The sequence below is a fragment of the Oxyura jamaicensis genome, chromosome Z (genome assembly GCF_011077185.1).
Source record: "Oxyura jamaicensis isolate SHBP4307 breed ruddy duck chromosome Z, BPBGC_Ojam_1.0, whole genome shotgun sequence".
NCBI classification, from domain to species: Eukaryota; Metazoa; Chordata; class Aves; order Anseriformes; family Anatidae; genus Oxyura; species Oxyura jamaicensis.
The window spans coordinates 13,615,993-13,631,177 of NC_048926.1; positions in this window are offsets into that span (position 1 = coordinate 13,615,993).

Genomic DNA, 15,185 nt, shown 5'->3' on the forward strand with positions numbered 1-15,185 from the left:
GCCTGTGTTTAGCTTTAATATAAATAACAAACAGGAGCATAATACATTCTGGGGAGCTGAAGTCAGATGTCACTTTGGATCTGATTTTGGTCATTTTGATCTATTCTTACGGTAAATTTGTCACAGAGCACCAAAAATGCTACATACATAAACAAACATGTAAATAGACCACAGTAAGTCTCTACAGTACATTAGACAGAGAAGAAATTGAAATCACATCCTCTTAAAGGGCCTCTGAAATATAGTATGAATGTTTTAAGCTTTGCTGTCATCTGAACAGAGTCATCTGGAAAAGCAACAGTGGCAACTGTGTTTTGGGACATTTTTTTGGATACAGCAGAGGGTGGCAGCTCCCTAAAGCATGGGGAGATTGGAGCTGAGCATAACAACAAGGGTGAAAGGGGAGGGGCGTCATCAGCCAGGGCGCAAACCCCACAGTGTCGAAGCAAGGTGACCATGGCAGATCAGAGACGGTAGCAAAGCTCAACAAAGGGCCCAGATCAAGTTCTTGGTGATATGGCAAGTCTGAGGTCAAGCCAGGAAGTAAATCCACAGGGCAGGATCAGGATCAGATTTGGTGAGGGCAACCCAAGGCAAGACACATTTCAGTGATTATGAATAACAAAATCCATCATCTGCCTGAGTATATATTTTATATATAGTATGTACAATATTTATAATATTTAAAAATTGTGTATCATAAGCAGTTATATAATGGAACTGTAATGTAATTTTAATGTAAGAAAGGTATAATAGAATTTTTGTATAATAGAATTTTTGCTTAGTTTTTTTTTTTTTTTGTACAGCAGCTTTACTCACTTCTGATCTCTCTGCTTTCTTTTCAGCTGACATTATTGGAAGACAATTCATTTTCAAGCGAAAGAAAACATTTCTTTCTCCATGCCCTTATAACATTGTTCTTAGACCATACCATTGTTTTCAGTGCATTAAGCTGATCTGATGTATTACTGTTCATGCTTGATCAGTCATAGGTCATGCAAGAAGGCTCTTCAATCAGCAAATATTTGGATGGAGGCTCAAGTAAAAAGCTGTTTCAGAAACAGAGATGTTACAACTGGTCACAGATAATGCATGTTCTAGTTTTACTGCATGCTCTGAGGAAGGTGGATATGAAAGTACTCAGTCACAGCCCTTACAGTGAAGCTGATTCTCTTCGGAAGAAGCACAACAAGTAACACTGCATCATAGACAGGCTGAAGAAAATAAGAGCTCAAAGGAAAAAAAAATGCAATGAAAGACCATTTTCCCTTTCTCTGAATTTCAAAGATTTTGAGAGCATGATTTTGTTTGCATATAACTTTGTAAGCATTAGTATTGTGGAGGAGTGGCTGGTACCCCAGAGGGCTGATGCTCCTGATATTCTTTAAACAGCTCTTGATTTCCCATGCATGTTCCCACTTCCTTGGGCCAATCTCCTCATGCCCAGGCTCCTTTTCACCTTCCCAGGTGGTAAGTTGTTCCTCAGTTTCTTGTTGTGTCCTCCTCAATGGTCCCTTCAGCGCATTCCCTGTGCTCACGTGTCCAGCTGCACATCAAGGACGTCCCTAGCCCCCAGGCACAGTTCCCAGGCAAACGGCCGAGCTCCCGGCCTGGACCCCAGCCTGGCAGACATTGCTCCTGTCAGTGTGGAGCAGCCATTTCACGTCAGCATTTTCTCACAACAGTCACGTTAATGCCCTAAGTGCTGCCACCAGGGGCACCCCAAGAGCCTTGTGATGTCACCAGAGAGTCACTGTCACCCTATGGCCTCTCAAAAGGCAACTGGTCATAAGTGCCCGGAGCATCCAGCCAGTGTCCAGTCCAGCTGGTGGCACTGGAGAGGTTGAGATCCTAGTGCTGGAAAGTGAGAGTTGGAGATGTTGTTAGCAGAAGGCACAGCATTGCGGTCATTCTGGTGGCACGCGAGACGTCAAGGTCCTTCTGGTGGCAAGTGAGGCACCCCAGTCCTTCTGGTGGAACATAAAATGTCAATGTCCTTCTGGTGACATGTAAGATGTTGAGATTCCTCTGGCTACAGGCAAGGTATCAAGGTCTTCCTGGTGGTGTGCACAGTGTCAAGGTGTTGCTGGTGGCCCATGACTCTCTGAGATTCTGCCAGCAACTCACGAAGGAGGTGCTGAGGACTGGAGGCGCTTGCTACACACTTGTCATCAGAGCAGTGTCCCACAGAGCACAAGCATCTCCACACCAGGACAGAGTAAAGCACCATGAGCCAGCCATGCCAGGAGCTGCCAGCAGAGGCACCCAGAGAACAGTTGTGCGCCATCTGTCTGGGCCCTCTGGGTGACGTAGCTCAGCTGGATCCCTGCAGGCACTCCTTCTGCACAGAGTACATCCAGGCCATGGGCCGCCCACAGAGCCACCTGCCCGCTCTGCCGGTGACCCATCCTAGCCATCGTGAGGCTGGTGCTGTGCTCCGTGCGGGACGCCTCGGCTCGCTGGCCCCGGAGAAGGGCCCAACGCAATGTGCGGCTGGGGTGGCAGCAGCAGCAGTGGCGGCGGAGCCCCTCCAGCTACCAGTCCTGCAGCGTCTTGCCCAGGTGCAGGGAGCGCAGCCCCTCCATGCCACGACAGCTTGTCCAAAGCTTCTCGTGGCACTGGGTGCGGGACAGGTGCAGATGGCCTTGGTCCACACTGAAGACCAACATGGGGGACACATCATGGCTGCATAGGGCCCCACATTTAAGGGAAAAATAAAAAATCCTTAAAAGCAACCCAGGTGGAAGTCATTTGGGGGATGAGAAATTATCCCCCAAATGTGCTGGAGAGCAGCTCTGCAGAGAGAGACCTGGGAGTCCTGGTGGACAGCAGGCTGACCATGTGCCAGCAATGTGCTCTTGTGGCCAAAAAAAGCCAGCGGTATCCTGGGCTGCATTCGGAAGAATGTTGCTAGCAGCTCAAGGGAGGTGATCCTCCCCCTCTGCTCAGACCTGGTGCGGCCCCACCTGGAGTGCTGTGTCCAGTTCTGGGTGCCCCAGTACAAGAGGAACAATGAACTAACGAGTCCAGAGGAGGGCTATGAAGATGTTGAGTGGACTGGAGCACCTGTTGTATGAGGACAGTCTGAGAGAGCTGGGCCTGTTTAGCCTGGAAAAGAGAAGACTGAGGGAAGACCTCATTAAATATCTGAGGGGAGGGTGTTGTGAGGACGGAGCCAGTCTCTTTGCAGTTGTGCCCAGCAACAGGATGAGAGGCAATGGGCACAAACTAGAGCACAGGATGTTCGGGCTGAATATGAGAGGGCACTTCTTTACTGTGAGGTTGACAGAGCACTGGAACAGGTTGCCCAGAGAGGTTGTGGAGCCTCCTTCTCTGGAGATACTCAAAACCTGCCTGGATACCATCCTGTGCAATGTGCGCTAGGTGATCCTACTCGGCAGGGGCGTTGGACTAGATGATCTTCAAAGGTCCCTTCCAACCTTGCCCATTCTGTGATTCTGTGATTCTAGCATGTCTGGTTCATTTGACCCCCCATATAATTAAGCAAGCCAATACCTCACATTAGCAGTTACAGTCAGCATTCTCATTTCAGGCTCCCATTCAGATTTAAACTAAGAATCAAGACTATACAGTCCTACAATTGACTAATTGTGAAGATCCCATATCTATTGACATGCAAGTATACTTTAAGATGCTTCCAAGCATCTATCTCTTAAGATCATGTGTTTCTATGATACATGTACTGGGTTTCTGGCATTGACCTACAGGACTCTCTGACAGGTTAATATGCATATATACCAAATCTGTAAGAAACTGGAGAACTTACAGATTTCTAAATATAAGTATTAATATAAGATGTTTAAATGGTGGACCTCTAGAGTTATACCCTCTTGAATGTGTTTTCAGCTGCTGCTCCATTCAGAAGTGTCACAGGGGAAAGGATGTTGTCATAAATCACTATGAAATTGTGTTGAATCGCATTCACACCACACACAGTTGCAGAAAAGTAAGCCAAACAATATAAGTGCACCTCCATTGGTTATAGTCAAGCGTTTTCCCTACTGAATGTTACAATTATTTCACTGGATAGTTCCAACTCTTGTTGCTTGTGGCCTTTAGCGTGACACTGAGATCTGAAATTCATTAGTTCAGCAACTTTCTGATGGCCATAAATCCTTGAAGTAGCATGATATCCCTGATTGCTTGTTAGGAAATGATCTGGAAAACTTGTTTATTCTGGCAGTGATTTGCAAGCAAGTTAAAACTTAGTTACCCATCTCCTCACCTTCCTGTCTGTGCAGATTCTGTATGTGGAAAAAACAATTATGTGAAAGCTGCTGTAGTCTGATGCTCTTTTCTAACCTGGAGAAACTACACTGTAACCATGAGCAGAATGCTGTTCCCACAGCCATGGCTTTTATTCCTGTACTCAGTTTGTCTGATGATTACATTTTGAGCATGCCCTTTCTTATTAAGAATTGTTAGTCATGCTTTTTCTATGCTTAGTATCCCAAAGTTAGGAGAAAGCTTTTACTGATGTACTACACCCCAGTGTCTCACTGGTATAAAATTAACAAGGATTTTTTTTGGTGGGGCAGATAGACAAAAACTGATTGCCAGGTAACATATATATTCCACATAGAGGCTAAAAGGAAAAAAATAAAATAAAAAAAAATGAGAGGAAAGAAAGTGAGGGAGAGAGAAAGAGAGAGATCTAATACTCACTCTCCTTTGCATTTTGATGAAAAAATAAAAATAAAAAATGGGGGAGCAAAGTGAAGCCTTTCCCGTAGAAGAAACCTTTCTCCTTTGCTCTTGAGAAAACCTTTACTGTTCTATATCCAGAGACTGGAAAACTAAAAAGGCAGCGATGATGGACTTTAAATTACAGCCGCACCAATGAAGATTAAACCTTACAGAAAACTTTCTTGTAGGAAAAAGGAGTGAAGCTCTGATGTGGCTTATATATGAGCTGTGGAATCTTCCCTTTTGGAAGGTTTCATGAGCAGGTTATGCAAATATTTGTTACAAATGACAAATGTTCTGTCATGAGGAAAGAGATGATCGTGCCCTGGGGAAAAGGAGAGGGACTGAATAGTCCCTTTAAAAGTTTTTTCAGCATTATTTTCTGATTCTTTGTTTTTCAGCAGACATGATTCATGGCCTAGAAAATCTGCCTTAATTTATGGACATTAAAAAGTGTTTTATCTACTAAGTTTGTGAAAGAGATTAAAAATTCTGTCTTTTAGTATATCCCACAGGAAAAAGTTCTGACTGACCTGGCTGGCAAGTTAATCTACCAAAGTCCGAGGCAGGTGGTGGTGGTGAGAAGCTATTTTGGGGAAAAATTAAAAATGATATGCCATATGTAGAGTTGATGGCATAGCTCCATGCCAGCACTTGTGGTGGGATTGCTGTATGCAAATCTGTCTTCAACTAGTTGTCTAGGTTCCTTCTGCTAGTCAGTGGAAAGAGACAGACAGCTCTTGGATGTGACAGAGCCCATCTTCCTTACACATGCCAGCCCACTTAAAGGGCTATTTGTCTGTGTTGACTGGAGAGGGAACCTGCACAGTCACCAAATACTAGAGCTGAAATTATGGTAGACAAATTTCAACAACAAAGTCTTCAAATTGATTAACTTTCTGGAAAATAGAGTGTAGTTCAACTGTAAGGAAGAGACTTTGTCGTTATTCTTTTACTGTATGAAGCAAAATAAACTCCCCCTGGTCCTGGTAAACTCTGTGTATCAGTTCATCTTCTGCAAAACATCAGATTACATGATTACAACAGTCCCATCCAGACTTGAATTCTATTAATCAAAAAATTTTCAGAGGCCAATTAGATCTCATAGAATTTCTACAAATGAGACCTAACAGAAATATTAAAGATCAGATTTTCAAATGTGAGGGCCTATGTTACCATTAAAATTTTTGAATAATCCTATAATTTGTGTGGTAATAGGCACCAGTATACAAAAAAGATTGAGTGTATGTTCAGGTTTCATGGGGTTGACTTAGGTAACACATTTTTTGAAATGTTCATTATTCATATCATCATATCATAATACAGTTGAGAAAGTACACAAAATGTTATAATCTACAAGAACTCAAAATGGCTAAAATGTCTGAAGACTGTATTTGTAGAATACAGAACATTCATACTAAAGAAATAAATTTTGAGATAAGCTTATAAGAGAAGTCTCAGCTTTTTTCTTTAAACAAATTGATCCAAATGGCATGTAAAGAAATGCTGCCATAATGAGTCTGATTTATAAACACACACAAAATAGCCTTAACATTGCCTATCCTGTTGCTTTTTTTTTTCCTTCCTTTTTGTTTGTTTCTTTGCTTGTGCATATTGAGATGTATGCTTGGAAAGCAGTCATTTAAATTACATTTTTCATTTGTTTTATGGATAATCGTATGTGCTAATGATTTAGATAAAATCGTATGCATAGCCACTGACAGTAAGCTGTCAGTGAATCTTCTCTCATCAGTGCTCACAGTCCTCTCTCACAAATGCCTGGGAAGATCATGGAAAAGATCCTGGAAGCTGAGTGGTGCAGTTGATACACCAGAAGGAAGGGAAGCCAGCCAGAGGGACCTGGACAAGCTAGAGAAGTGGGCCCGTGTGAACATAATGAGGTTCAACAAGTCCAAGTGCAAGGTGCTGCCCCTGGGTCAGGGCAATCCCAGACATGAGCACAGACTGGGAGAAGAACCCATGGAGAGCAGCCCTGCAGAGAAGGAACTGAAGGCTCTGGTAGACAAAAAGCTCAACACAAGCCATCAGTGTGTGCTTGCAGCCCAGAAGGCCAACTGCGTCCTGGGCTGCACCAACAGAGGGGTGGGCAGCAGGGGAGGGAGGGGATTGTGCCCCTCTTCTCTGCCCTTGTGAGGCCCCACCTGGAGTGCTGCATGCATCCAGGGCTGGAGCCCCCAGCACAAGAAGGATGCGGGGCTGTTGAGTCAGGTCCAGAGGAGGGCCACAAAGTTGATCAGAGGGCTGGAGCACCTCTCCTGGGAAGAGAGGCTGAGAGAGCTGGGGGTGTTCAGCCTGGAGAAGAGAAGGCTGCAGGGTGACCTCATTGTGGCTTTTCAATACTTAAAGAGTGCTTACAAAAAAGATGGAGAGCAACTCTGCTCATGCGGACAATGACAGGAGAAGGGGCAATGGTTTTAGACTAAAAGAGGGGAGATTTAGATTAGACATTAGGAGGAAATTCTTCACTATGCAGGTAGTGAGGCCCTGGAACAGGTTGCCCAGAGAAGCTGTGGATGCCCCATCCCTGGAAGTGTTAAAGGCCAGGCTGGATGGGGCCTTGGCCAACTTGATCTAGTGGGTGGCATCCCTGCCTATGGCAGGGGAGTTAGAACAAGATGGTCTTTAAGGTCCCTTCCAACCCAAGCTGGAAAAACAAACAAACAAACAACAACATCAGCTAATGACTTATCAGATGAAATTATCTAAGACTGATGAAATGGTTACCCCCAGGAAGCAACTATCAGGTTTTTAGATGGAGTTAGTATCACCAAGATGACTGGCCAGAATTTGTTTTTTTTAAAGGATATTTTCTGCTTTCAAAAAGGCCTTATATACAGCTGACCATTTCTTAGAAATAGAATGAGAAAGACTCCAGATATTATGTTTAGTCCTGTCAGAATCAGACATGCTGTAGTAATGTTTAAAACCCACCTGGGGTTAAACGCTACCTGAGAGAATATGCCAGTGATACAAAAGTGGATGCTTTTGTAAAAACCCTATTGCAACTCTGCTGATAGGTTCTATGCAGTGCCTCCAAAGTAACAAACTCTTTTGGCTCTAGGACAGTATTGTCTACAGATTTCCTGACTTCGAAGATTCAGGCATCTGGATAGGGAGTTCAACTCAGTAATGACTTTGGGCAGATGGCCAGAGTGGAGAAAGCTTCCCAACGTTTCCCAGCCAGCTAGCTAGCCTATATTGACAATTCCAGTGCCAGGCCACAACACTGCCTTTCATTCACACTATGAGCTATAGTTTGTTCAGAGAACAGTTTCCTTGTTGCACTGTTTGAGGCCAGCATAGGACAGAATTGGCAGAAGGCACTGTCTGTACAAGAGGACAGGCCTCCCTTGCAACCTGTCCATTTTCTGTGCCCAGGCACACAGAAAATAACTAGAAATGGCAAGGCACATGTGCTAGGGTCTGCCAGGATGTCAAGAGAGGTTCACATGTACAATGCAGAAGCAGGACAGATTCCATGTTAATAATGATTTTATTTCCCTTTTAGTGAGGCCCATGCCTTACTAGGATGTGTACTGCTTCCTTTCGAGCAGCCAATGCTTCTTAGGATTTGCTGATGAGAGCAAGATTGTGTTGTTTTGGAAGGAACTGGTGTGAAAAATGACAAGGTGGTGGTTTACTCTTCTCAGCATTTCATTTGGCCTCACTTTGTATGGGAAACTTACTTTACTCAAATTTTCAGAGGTAAAAATAAGGTGCTCTTGCTGGTGCTCTTTTTTTTTTATTTTTTATTTTTTTTAAATAAAATAAAATAGTGGTCTCTCAAGAGAACTGTACCACAGACAGAAACCAGCTAGCAAAGAGCAAAGACAGCAATCAGGAATGATTACACCATACAAAAATGTCAGTGGCATAACATGACTTAACTGTGATTCCACAAATTATAGATGAAGGCAGAGGCAGAAAAAATGAAAACAGAAAACACACTATACCCTTTATATTCAAATCCCCCAAATTTCACCAAATTCCTCAGACCAGTTCCAGACGTTTACAGAAACTAGCTCTTGCTTTTTGCAATTTGTCCCCTGAGAAATGGGTTTAGAGTAGAAAAGCTGACAAGAGAACTTGAGATTAAACAAGTCCTCATCTTTAAAGGTCAGATAGGTTGTATTTACTGAGACGCAGACAGCAGATTCCTAAACCAAATGTGCTGATGGAAACAGGTTGGAAGCTATGAGTAAAGGACAGAAAGTTTCAAAGGGTGCACAGTACATTGGGGTTCAAAGGGCTGGAACAACATGACCTCTAAAACTCTGCTCCTACAAAATGAGCCATCTGTGCAAAGGTCCGGAGGAGGAGAAGGGAGAAGAGGAGGCTTGCACTCAGTGCTGGGTTAACTGCCACTTCTTAGTGATAGACTATCGGCATGTGCTGCAGGTGAGGCCCCCATGGGTGCTAAGGACTGTGCCAGAAATACAGGAGGGCTCTGCCTCTGCCCTGAGGCAAGGTTATGAAGGCAGGGAAGAAGTTTGCTCTTGAATTCATGGAAAGACCCACCCAGAGATTAGAATGTTGTACATGCTGGACACCGCTTCTGCTCTGAGAAAAAACTGTGGAGGCTTCACCATTTGGTGGTGGTGGTGTATCTAAGAAGGAGAGCTAGACAGTCGTATTTGTCTTGTAAAAATAACCAAAACAGCAAATGGCACAATTGAAACACTAAGGAATCTATTTCAGCTTTTCACTTTGCCTTAACCCTCCTGACAAAGTTGTTTTACATTAATTTTGTGAGCAAAGCAAGAAGATGCCTGACCACATCACAACCTAGTGTTGAGGTACCAAGGTGGGAGCCTGCAGTGTACTCCTGTAGTCAGAGTCAGGCAAGACAAGTAAATGCTCTTTCACACTTTTCTGTTTCAGATTAGGATTGTGTCTGGCTTCATCCTGGACTTTGGCAAAAGTTTTGCCAGTTCAGGATAAGGTTTGCAAAAGCTTGCCTTTAAGCCCTACTGCTGCTCATCCCAGACAGTTTACTACTGCTTGACAGAGACAAGAGTTTTTCTGATATTTTCATATGACCGTGCGTATTGAGAGGCATTTACACACATGAATGTATGATTCCTCCCTATATTATTAAAAGGAAGACGGCATTGTCTGTGCAGACAGATAAGGGTGGGGTGTCTCAAGCAGTGGCAGAAATATCAGCTCTGAGTCTATGCATTAGTTAGTATAAGAGGCTTAGAAATCTTTCTCTGATGGCTGATAGGTACTACTGACAAATACTATTTTGGGAAGGAAACAATTCAGAAATTGTGGAATTCCCTGGGAAACAGAGAAAAGAGTTCCCTCTCAGCAGCAGCGTACACTGAATGGATGTCTTCTTAAATACCTTGCAATTCCTCACAGTCTGAATAAAAAGCATAAACATGATGTGTCACACAAGATCTGCTAGGAAACATAACATAAGAAGGTTATCATGTTAACACTCTGGATGTGACAGGGCCATTGCTTCATAAGCAAGCGATTAACATTTTAAGGTTAATGCATGTCTCTTCATATTGTCATGATGTTCTTACACTCCAGCATTCTGTCAACTGAGCCTTTTTTCCTCTTGAACAATCCTACTGAAAATAAAATGCATGAAATCTAGGTGTAGTCTTGCCTGCAGCTTAATAAAACCTTTGAAGAGGCTACAGAACCATATCTCGTTAAGGACTGCATGAAGTATCAAGATCAAAAAGCCTTGGCCAGCTCTACAAACCCCGTAAACAAGGGTGATGCCATCAGTCAGGAAATGTGCAGTAGCCCATCATGATGATATGGTAACTATTGGCTCCCAGGTTTCTTTCAAAACAACTAAAACTGCACAACACTGTGAATCTCAGCAGTGATGTACATACCTGTCTCAGTCAGCAAATCCTGCAGTTTTTAAATTCAGAGCTGATTGTAGCTGAGCCCTTTCATCAGCAGCAGGGTGTATGGTAGATAAATGGCCTAATTCTCACTTATACTAAAGTGCCTATACTGATAGAGCCCCTACTATAAGAGGGATGATAAAACTACTTGACAGTGGTACAACATTGTCCTCTTCTAATACAGAAACAAGCCTTGCTGATACAGCTGCATTCACACTATGGCCAATCTAAACTTGGAAGTTTTACTGGCAGAGCCCTGCTGGTCAAGAGTGCGGGGAAAACGTCACACACCTCTCCAACAATTGTGCTGGCAGGCACCTTGAAGGAGTCCTTAGATAGACAAAACAAGTTTCTGGAGGATAAACCTAGCTATCTATGTATGCTTAACCCCCATGAGAGGCATGGTAGTTTGAATTATCTTCACTCCCTTTCACTGAGGCTGATCCAAGTTCTAAAGCCATAGTTGTACCAGCCTAAAAGTCATCAAAGATACTGATTCCAGGAAATGGTGAAAGCAGTAACACCAAAACAACTCTTTTGCCAGTGTACGTGTCTTTCTCTCTACAGAGAAACTGTACTTGAACAAGGAGAAGGATTTCAAAGGATAGCAAATTTGGACATCCCATTTGTGACTCAGAAGATGAGGATGCTCCAAAAGCTTTCCTGCTGCTTTGTGGACAAAGCTCTGTCATGTACATTCTTTCTCCCATTGTTTTACAGTGCTAAAATTAGTGCAGAGAGTGACTGTGGAAAACACGTAGTGAAATAAGGAGACTTGGCTGAACATGGCTTTGTTTTTCATAACTCCAGTGTTCAGCTCTCCTTGAAACAAAATCCTTTACTTCAGACCTTGATAATCTTAATGGACACTCTGTCTTTCTGCAGCTATTGAAGCTTTCAAGCCCTCAATGTGAGGCTATGTCTTCCCTCAAGATCTTCCTATGTCTTCCTACTGCCTGCCACTTCCACTACACTTCTCAGCCACATCACTTTCATCCTTCCCAACTCACTCTTTGCCTTCACTGCTGCAATGGTCTCTCAGGGCTCCTTTCTCCTCGGTAGCACTAACCACTACCACCATAATATTGCTAGAGGGATCTCAGGGCCACAAGAGCACCAACAGGCCTTAATTACCCTGACCAAAGTCCTTACACTGTCGGTTTCACTATTCTCCTCCTCAGTCAGTTCCTTTCTGCTCCCCACAGTGAAAAACAGTGAATTTTTTGGATGTTCTCTGATCAGGTCTGGCATAAAAGCTATGGCTGAACTTGCAGTCTAAGTAATATATTGGAAACCATTATGGACAGCCTAGATGTGGAGTTAACTTTAGGAGCCCAGGAGTTAAGCACTACATTACAGGACCTGCATAGGCTAAAAGGCTTTGTGCAGACTCTTAACAGCTCTGGTATGTGTGGACTGGGAAAAGAAAAGGAGGAAATTAATGATTGCGGAATAAATCAAGAAGTGCCAGACAAGTTTTCAGGGCAAATAAAAGTCTGTGTTATAACTCTGCCCACACAAACCAGTGTAGACAGAGAATGGTTGTCCAGTGTTTCACTCCCCACAGCTGACAGTTCCCAAAGGCAAGCTTCACTGGGGAAGAGCTGTTTGACAAAGGACTCGGGTTGACCCTGTTTCAGCACAGATTTTGTGAAACCATCTGCAGCAGACAGCAGAAAAACATGTAAGGCAAAAGACCAGGGGAAGAATGAAAAGTCAACATGCAGGTTAATTGACTGGGAGGTGGGAGGGTTTTAAGTCCCAATTTACTAAAGCCTGCGCTTAACTGGTCTTCCCAACAAACACAACAGTGCACTGCTTTTGCATTCTTATTTGCCAGTAAGTGTGACAAGCAGGATGCCATGTCTCATAAGGGAGGCTGAATATATATTCTTTTCTTTATATCTAGCTGATGGCTCTCCTGCAAATTACGAGAAATGCAGTGCTTTCCTTTAAAAGCAAAAATGGAAATGGGTTTCTTGTCAGCAGAGAGGCACTAGAACTCCCATTAATCTCTCTTTCTTGCCACTAAAAAGCAGAGTTCAAACATCCTGCAACCTCTACTGTTAGCTAATAACTTGGCTCTATGAGAGCTAAGAATTAAAAAAAAAAAAAAAAAAAATTCTTACCGGAAAATCAATGTGGCCCTTCCTCTTAATTGTAGCATCACTGCAGGGCCTATATTAAATGTAAAGGTTTGCACCATATTTTGACAGCACTCCATAAAGTAAAAAGCCCAATATAGGCATCTGCAGAATCTACTGCTGGGTTGGTGGAAAAGATTATATTTTTTGTGTACTGCACATTCCTACACAAAAGCATCTCTACTGCTATTCGGAGTGCCTTTCTGGTTGTTGAACATTGATCATTCGCAGCAAGCATTTGTCAAACCGATCCAATGGCAGATGAAAATCCTTCAGTCCCACTGCTAAACTGCTCCTGACTACTTCTGTAAGTACTTTCTTTAACAGAAAAATATGATGTTTAGGCTGAAAAATGCAAATCCACTCTAAGTACATAGGAAAACAAACTATACTAGTTATTTATAATTCATGTAGAATGTTTAGCTTTACAAGTGTAACATAGCACTGCAAACGCACAAATAATTGTTTAAGAAGTAGTCATATCAAAGGACAACGACAGTGATACATGAGAACAATGTTCTCTGGAAAAGCTAATGAATTCTTGCTTAACAAAAACAAGTGATCAAATGTTCATAGGAAGCAAACATCAAAGTCAAGGGAAAGTGGCCTGACAAATCAGTCATCACAACCTAGAGAAACCCTTCTGCCAGTTCAGAAGAAGCAGACTTTCTGATAGTATGACCTGAAAGTGTTTCATAATGTGTGCCACAACCCACAGGGTAAACGCTGATTTATAACCCTGGCTTTCATTTTGTTAGCCCTTCACAAAGGAAGAAGTCTGGATGACAGTCATCTGTGGGACAATACCCTTCAACTAGGAATGGTACCACAAAAGTCTGTAAAACTCGAGCATCAAATCCACTAATTTGTGTATGTGGTAGTTCTTTATTCCTGCCAGATGGGAGCAAAGTGCATTTGCTGAACAGCACCAGTAATCTTTCACACACGCACAGCTGTATGCGCTTACACACATTCACCATAGTGCCCCCCAAGCCTTGAACTGAAGGCAAGGAACCAAAATAAGTATATACAAATACAATTTTTGGCATTTATATACAAGTATTAATACCTATGGCCCAGAACCCTTGCAGCCTCCCCTTGCTCCACAGACCACCCTTTCCACACGAAGTCCCATGACCTCCCTGTTGCCTGATCCATTAGCCAGCCATGCTGCTTCCCATCACACAACCACTCATCGCAGGGTCTTTCAGGAGGACCAACAATTGTATCTGCTCTACACTTGACCTGGATATAAGAAATGCTATCGGGACAGTAATAAATCCTTTCAATGCTCTGGATGTCATATATGTAGCTAGAGACGATGGCTTATTTAGAGGCACACCCTGGAAGTCCCACTGTCAAAACAGCTCCCAGACACTCAGCTGGAAGGAGCCACGGGGATGGGCTGCGCCAAAAGCTCTAAAAAGTATTCTGGGCTCATATAGAGGGTCATAGAATAGTTCTGCATCTGGAACATATTCCATAAATACTAGGAATAAAAAATTGTTTTCCTTTATTTTTAGGCCACTCTGGTACCTTGTGTATCCTCTCTCCAGTGTACACACACTGATCAGCCATAAGTGACTGCATTATTGCTGGGATTATGTAAGAAGGATTATGTGTATTCTTAGCCTGTACAATGACCTCACCCTCCCTTAAAAATTGTTTTTTAAAATTTCCTCCTTTTAGCTGGACTTGTCTAGAAATCAAAGTCATGCTACTGCAAGTTCAGTTTCGAAAACTTGCCTTGTTATCAGCAGCATCTCTTTCATGCAGACAGCTGTCACCTTTAATGTAAATGTTAATGGAAGGCTCACTCCAGTGCACAGTTTACCTCTTTCTTGTACTTTTCATTTCATTTATCTGTACAAAGATCTTATTTTCCTTTATATGTTTTACGAAATAGGCGTTACCTTGTTTCTTTCCCTTCACATGGTTAAACATACACTTCTATAATTATTATTTTTTAATAACAACAATTCTTTTTCTATCAAATTCAATGATTTCCATATAAAAAATAGGGGAAAAAAAGCTTTCAAATATTTGGAAATAAATGTCTCTTTTATTATGTAAAAGCACTGGAGTATCTCAAAGGTACTACAAATAAAATAATTTATAGTAAATGAGATTATTATTGCTGGGAAACCTTAATTCAGGTTTTCTATGGGAAAAAACAAATCATAATAATCCAATAGGGATGCTCAATAACATACAGCAAATATTAAAAACTCTAAGGATCCAAAGCAGTAAGTGAAAAGTACACGCGGAGGCAGCAATCAGGAGAGGATTTGCCTGTTCATCCTTTTTTTAGGGAAGTAGTCTTAGTGTCCTGAAAATGAAGACAGGACATGTTCCTCTATGGTGACACTTTATATCAACTCATCCAAAGGAGTTCCACCAACATGAATGTGGAGTTGTCCAGTTTTGAACCAAGCCT